Source organism: Hypanus sabinus, assembly GCF_030144855.1.
Source record: "Hypanus sabinus isolate sHypSab1 chromosome X2 unlocalized genomic scaffold, sHypSab1.hap1 SUPER_X2_unloc_7, whole genome shotgun sequence".
NCBI lineage: Eukaryota > Metazoa > Chordata > Chondrichthyes > Myliobatiformes > Dasyatidae > Hypanus > Hypanus sabinus.
In genome coordinates, this window is record NW_026779007.1 from 501,498 (window position 1) to 507,497 (window position 6,000).

General features: G+C 46.5%; 1 protein-coding gene across 4 annotated transcripts in view; it reads right to left on the bottom strand.

Moving 5' to 3' along the window:
- Positions 1-5,748, bottom strand: part of LOC132385963 (zinc finger protein 850-like) — a 48,090-nt gene extending 42,342 nt beyond the window's left edge. For 2 of the 4 annotated variants that reach the window (XR_009509359.1, XR_009509358.1), the window contains exon 1: positions 1,759-5,748. The gene's annotated coding sequence lies outside the window, so the exon portion shown is untranslated. The remainder of the gene's footprint in view (positions 1-1,758) is intronic. The other 2 variants (XR_009509361.1, XM_059958198.1) reach the window with 2 other exon arrangements.
- Between the last annotated feature and the right edge of the window lie 252 nt (positions 5,749-6,000).

Below are 6,000 nucleotides of genomic sequence, written 5' to 3' on the forward strand. Positions count from 1 at the left end.
CTGACAGGATATTCCCCAGGACCTTGAGGGAAGTTTGTGTAGAAATAGCAGGAGCTCTGACGGAGATCTTTAATATGTCATTGGAAACGGGGATTGTGCCGGAGGATTGGCGTATTGCTCATGTGGTTCCATTGTTTAAAAAGGGTTCTAGAAGGAAGCCTAGCAATTATACACCTGTCAGTTTGACATCAGTGGTGGGTAAATTAATGGAAAGTATTCTTAGAGATAGTATTTATAATTATCTGGATAGACGGGATTTGATTAGAAGTAGCCAGCATGGATTTGTGCGTGGAAGGTCATGTGTGACAAATCTTATTGAATTTTTTGAAGAAGTAACGAGGAATGTTGACGAGGGTAAAGCAGTGGATGTAGTCTACGTGGCTGTAGTCTACATGGACTTCAGCAAAGCCTTTGACAAAGTTCCACATGGAAGATTAGTTAAGAAGGTTCAGTCGTTAGGAATTAATGCTGGAGTAATAAAATGGATTCAACAGTGGCTAGATGGGAGATGCCAGAGAGTAGTGGTGGATAATTGTTTATCGGGATGGAGGCCGGTGACTAGCGGGGTACCTCAGGGATCTGTTTTGGGCCCAATGTTGTTTGTAATATACATAAATGATCTGGATGATGGGGAGGTAAATTGGATTAGTAAGTATGCCGATGATACTAAGGTAGGAGGTGTTTTGGATAATGAGGTGGATTTTCAAAGCTTGCAGGGAGATTTATGCCAGTTAGAAGAATGGGCTGAACGTTGGCAGATGGAGTTTAATGCTGAGAAGTGTGAGGTTCTACATTTTGGCAGGAATAATCCAAATAGAACATACAGAGTAAATGGTAGGGCATTGAGGAATGCAGAGGAACAGAGAGATCTAGGAATATCTGTGCATAGTTCCCTGAAAGTGGAGTCTCATGTAGATAGGGTGGTGAAGAGGGCTTTTGGAACGCTGGCCTTTATAAATCAAAGCATTGAGTACAGAAGTTGGGATGTAATGCTAAAGTTGTACAAGGCATTGGTAAGGCCAAATTTGGAATATTGTGTGCAGTTCTGGTCATCGAATTATAGGAAAGATATCAATAAATTAGAGAGAGTGCAGAGGCGATTTACTAGGATGTTACCAGGGTTTCAACAATTAAGTTACAGAGATAGGTTGAACAAGTTAGGTCTCTATTCATTGGAGCGTAGAAGGTTGAGGGGGGATTTGATCGAGGTATTTAAAATTTTGAGAGGGATAGATAGAGTTGACGTGAACAGGCTGTTTCCATTGAGAGTAGGGGAGATTCAAACTAGAGGACATGATTTGAGAGTTAGGGGGCAGAAGTTTAAGGAAAATACGAGGGGGTATTTCTTTACTCAAAGAGTGATAGCTGTGTGGAATGAGCTTCCTGTAGAAGTAGTAGAGGCCAGTTCAGTTGTGTCATTTAAGGTAAAATTGGATAGGCATATGGATAGGAAAGGAGTGGAGGGTTATGGGCTGAGTGCGGGTAGGTGGGACTAGGTGAGATTAAGGGTTCGGCACGGACTAGGAGGGCCAAGATGGCCTGTTTCCATGCTGTGATTGTTATATGGTTATATGGTTATATTGTTATATGGTTATATGGTTATATGAGCAGACTCGATGGGCCAAACAACCTCATTCGGCTCCTGTATCTGATTAATTTTCACAGCCGATATATTGTGAGATAATTTTAATCTCCTTTCTGAACTCTGACATCACACTGTTACAGCGAGGATCAACCCAAGTTGGGGGAAAAACTCACCTTCTAACTGCTCATGACGCCGGCAACTGGTCTGTCCATCTAATTCCCCAACAGATTTCCTGTCTGTGTGAGAATGGGAATTTCAATCTGTGACTTAGCTCAGTCTGATTCCTTCCATTAGTATTATTCTCTGTCCCATATTATTCCGAGCTGCGCAGTAACTGAAATGTTCCCACACAGACAGCCTTTGCTGCTGCACAGCTGGTGTTTTGTTGATGCCGTGCTGTTTTCAGGCTGTTTAAACATTTAACTTTCAGACAAATGGTCGGTCCATACGTTCTGAGAAAAATAAATTAGAGAAAACATAGGTATTATTTCAAGTTCTGATCGTGTACGGCAGCACTACAAAGAGCATGTGATGTTACATAGCAAACCCTGGAGAGTTTCAAATTACTCTGCCCCTCCGCACAGGTGATTGACGGTGGAGAGCCCGTCAGCGGCAATGCCAATGAACATGATGGGGAGGGCAGTCCTTGTTCTCATTGGAGAGTGGCATATTTGTGATGAGAACGCTACAGGTCACTTGTTAACCAGGCCAAAGGTAATTGGTATTATTATGTACCCAAAGCGAATGGTACTAAACAAGTTCTCACAGGTAGAAAGGTCCAGATCAAGATGGAACAAAGGTGATTTCCACAAGGACTAAAGCTGATGTAAGGATTTTGTTTCCTTCTTTTCATACAGTAAAAATTGACATTTTCATTGACTGGAAGGTCAGCTCCTCAGTGCTCGGTGGTGCCCGAGTGATCCATCTACTCCCCTTCCCTCCCCCTGCGATTCCAAATACGGCCTACGGACTAACGGGGAAAACGCTGGCCCTGTCATCAATGGCTGCCTCATTACCCAGAAACCTACACGAAGAAGAGACCCATCTATCCGCCACGGCTCCAGCGTCTCCGCTCCTCAGCAGCAAATTCCCCGGAGCCCCCGTAGAGAGAGGGGTAAGGACTTGGACTAACCCGGGGTGGGGAAGAAAGGTGTGGCCGGTCGCGGTTCGGACGCCGGTACCGATGATAATCCGCCCGGATCCCCGCTCCTACCTGCAGCGAGTCTCCGAGCTTTTTGTCCACCGTGCGCACGCGCGAAACTCACCGCGACCTTACGCATGCGCATGTGATCGTCTGGTCACGGACGGCGATTTCTGGAACTAACAGGAGAAAGTCTGCAAGTGCTGGAAATTCAAGGCGACTCACACAAAACGCTGCAGGAACTCAGCACCTCAGGCAGCATCTATAGAAAATTATGAACAGACGGCGTTTTTTGGCAGAAAGCCTTCTGCAGGGCAGAGAAGCACAGGGGAAGGTGCCAGAATAGAAATATGGTGGGGGAGGGGAAGAGGCGAGCTGGAATTTGATGCCGGGTGGGTGGGGAAGGTCAAGAAAGGGTGGGCTGGAGAATAAAGAATCTGATAGGAGGGGAGAGTGGACCAGAGAGAGGGCAGGAGGAGGGTCCCGGGAGGAATGTAGGAAGGTGAGAAGTACAAGGTCAGAGTGGGGCATAGAGGAGGGTGACGGTAATTTATTCACAGGAGGGGAAATCGATGTTCATGCCGTCAGGTTGGAGGGTACCCAGACGGAATATAATGTGTTGCTCCACCACCCTGGGGTGGGGGGATGGGAGCTCATCTTGGCACAAGAGGAGTCCATGGATCGACACGGCGGAACAGGACTGGGAATGAAGAATTAAAATGCGTGCTGACTGGTAAGTCAGACTTGTGGAGGATGGTGCGAAGTTGCTCCTAATTGATGACTGCACCCTCAGGGTGGCGGAGCAACAACTTTTATTCTGCCGTGGTACCTTCAAACGAGATGAGTCTTGTCCGTTTGAATCCAGAGCCCAAGAAAAGCTCTCTTTCGTGTCTCAGTCGTCTATGACCCCCTGAAGAACTGTTTCTGAGTGACAGCTAAGATCCACCTGCAATTCCTCGGCCCACTTTCCCAACTGGTCTCGATCCCACTGGAACCTTAGACAACCCTCACTTTCTCCACACACCGGTTTTGGTGACATCCACAACCTCACTAATTGTTTGAACTGCATTGTCCAAATAATTAACACACATCATTGTCCAGTTGTAAGCGGATGAATTTACTTTCTCTTTCATCTCCCGGGGGAACGAGACTGGCTGGATCCGGGGGGGGGGGGGTGGGGTGCAGGGAAACACGGGCTTTCAATCGCCGACACCTACCGTCAGTGTGTCCATCACCAGGGGCACACATCATGTTCTCTGGCGGCAACAAACCAGCCCGAAGACCCCGGTCTCCGGTTGGCAGCAGCTCATTTGAGGGACCCGACATTTGGGCTCCGCCTCATTCGGGGGGAGACGTTTTGTGGGTGTGTGACCCTCTGAGTGAAGAGGTATCCCCTCATGTGCCCCATAAACTCCCCACCTTTCACCCTTAACCCCCTGTCAAGTATCTCTCTGCTGAGACTCACAGAACACAATCCCAACACTGAGTGTTTCTTCATCAAGCAGCTTTATTCTTTATTACCTGCAGGGGGTAAGTTCACCTCCATTCTCACCAGGGATGGGAGGGGACCTCAAACACAGCGTTTACAAAATATTCCTTCCGTACATAAGAACGAGACGAGGTTACTGTTCCCACCTACATATATCGCATATACTAGCTCAGCACTCCGGGGTTTGTACAGCTCCATTTTGTCTCATCAGATACTTACAATAAAATCTAAAGTTCAGTACATATTTCCCCATTCCCTCCTCTTTGTTGTCCCATGACAACAGACATCCAATATCATCAGAACTTACGAAGTGAATGATGTCTTTAAAGTGAAAATACTTCAGATCTCAGGGCTTTCTTTTCCCCGTCCATTCCCCATGAGGAGCCAGAACCCTGATATCTCCTCCTTTTCAGACTCCCGACTGAGCACGAGAATCATAATCAGATTGTTTGTATTATTATTGCTCCAATGGTTATTCCATCATGCAAACCAGTATCCCTCCATCCTCCCAGAATCCCAAATGGCCACCAGCTTCCTAAGGGGTTATGATTGATAAACTCTACAATGTAAACCAGTATCCCTCCATCCTCCCAGAGTCCCAAATGGCCACCGGCTTCCTGACGGGTTATCATTGTGGAACTGTACAATGTAAACCAGTATCCCACCATCGTCCCAGAGTCCCAAATGGCCAACGGCTTCCTGAGGGGTTATCATTGCGGAAATGTACAATGTAAACCAGTATCCCACCATCGTCCCAGAGTCCCACATGGCCACTGACTTACTGAGGGGTTATCATTGTGGAACTGCTCTCCCACTTCTCTCATTCTATCTGCTGCCTCTCAAATATAATCCATCAGGTGAGTTACATTTTCAGTTTTGTCTGGTGTGTTGGTGCAACATTCTTGCCCAATTAAAGCACTTGCACCCCACTTTTTATCGAATAAAAAGTCTAGGGTGGCTGGACAACGATGCTGCAGAGGCAGTGACAGGAGACAAAGAAATGGTAGACAGACTGAATAAGTATGTTGTGTCTGTCTTCACAGAGGAAGACACCAGCATAATGGTGGGACTTCCGGGTGTCAGGAGTCAGAAGTGTACAAAGTTACCAGAACCAGAGTGAAGGTTCTTGAGGAACTGGAAGGCCAAGTTAGATAAGTCACGTGACCCAGATGGTGTACACCCCGGCTTTCTGAAAGAGGTGGCTAAAAAGATTGTGGCCCCATTAGTAATGAACATTCAGGAATCACAATGTTCCGGAATGGTTCCTCAAGAATGTAATATTGCCAATGTCACACCACTTTTCAAGAAGGGAGAGAGGCAGAAGAAAGGAAACTATAGGCCAGTTAGTCTGTCCGCAGTGATTGGGAAGATGTTGGAGTCGATTATTAATGATGAGCTCTGAGAGTACCGTGTCACAAGATAAAATAGACCACAGTCAGCATGGTTTCCTGAAGGGAAAACCTTGCCTGACCAACCTGTAGAAATTATTTTAAGAAATAACAAGCAGGACAGACAAAGGAGAATCGATTGATGGTGTTTACCTGGATTTTCAGATGGCTTCTGAGCGGATGCCACACATGAGGCTGCTTTAACAACCCACGAGCCCATGGTATTACCGGAAAGATTCCAGCATGGACAAAGCCGTGGCTGACTGAGAGGAAGCAAAGAATGGGTATAAACGGAGCCTCTTGATGAGTGGGTTCCACAGTCATCTGTGTTGGGACTGATACTCTTTCTGTTAAATGTCGGTGATGTGCATGATGAAATTGATAACCTTGCTGCAAA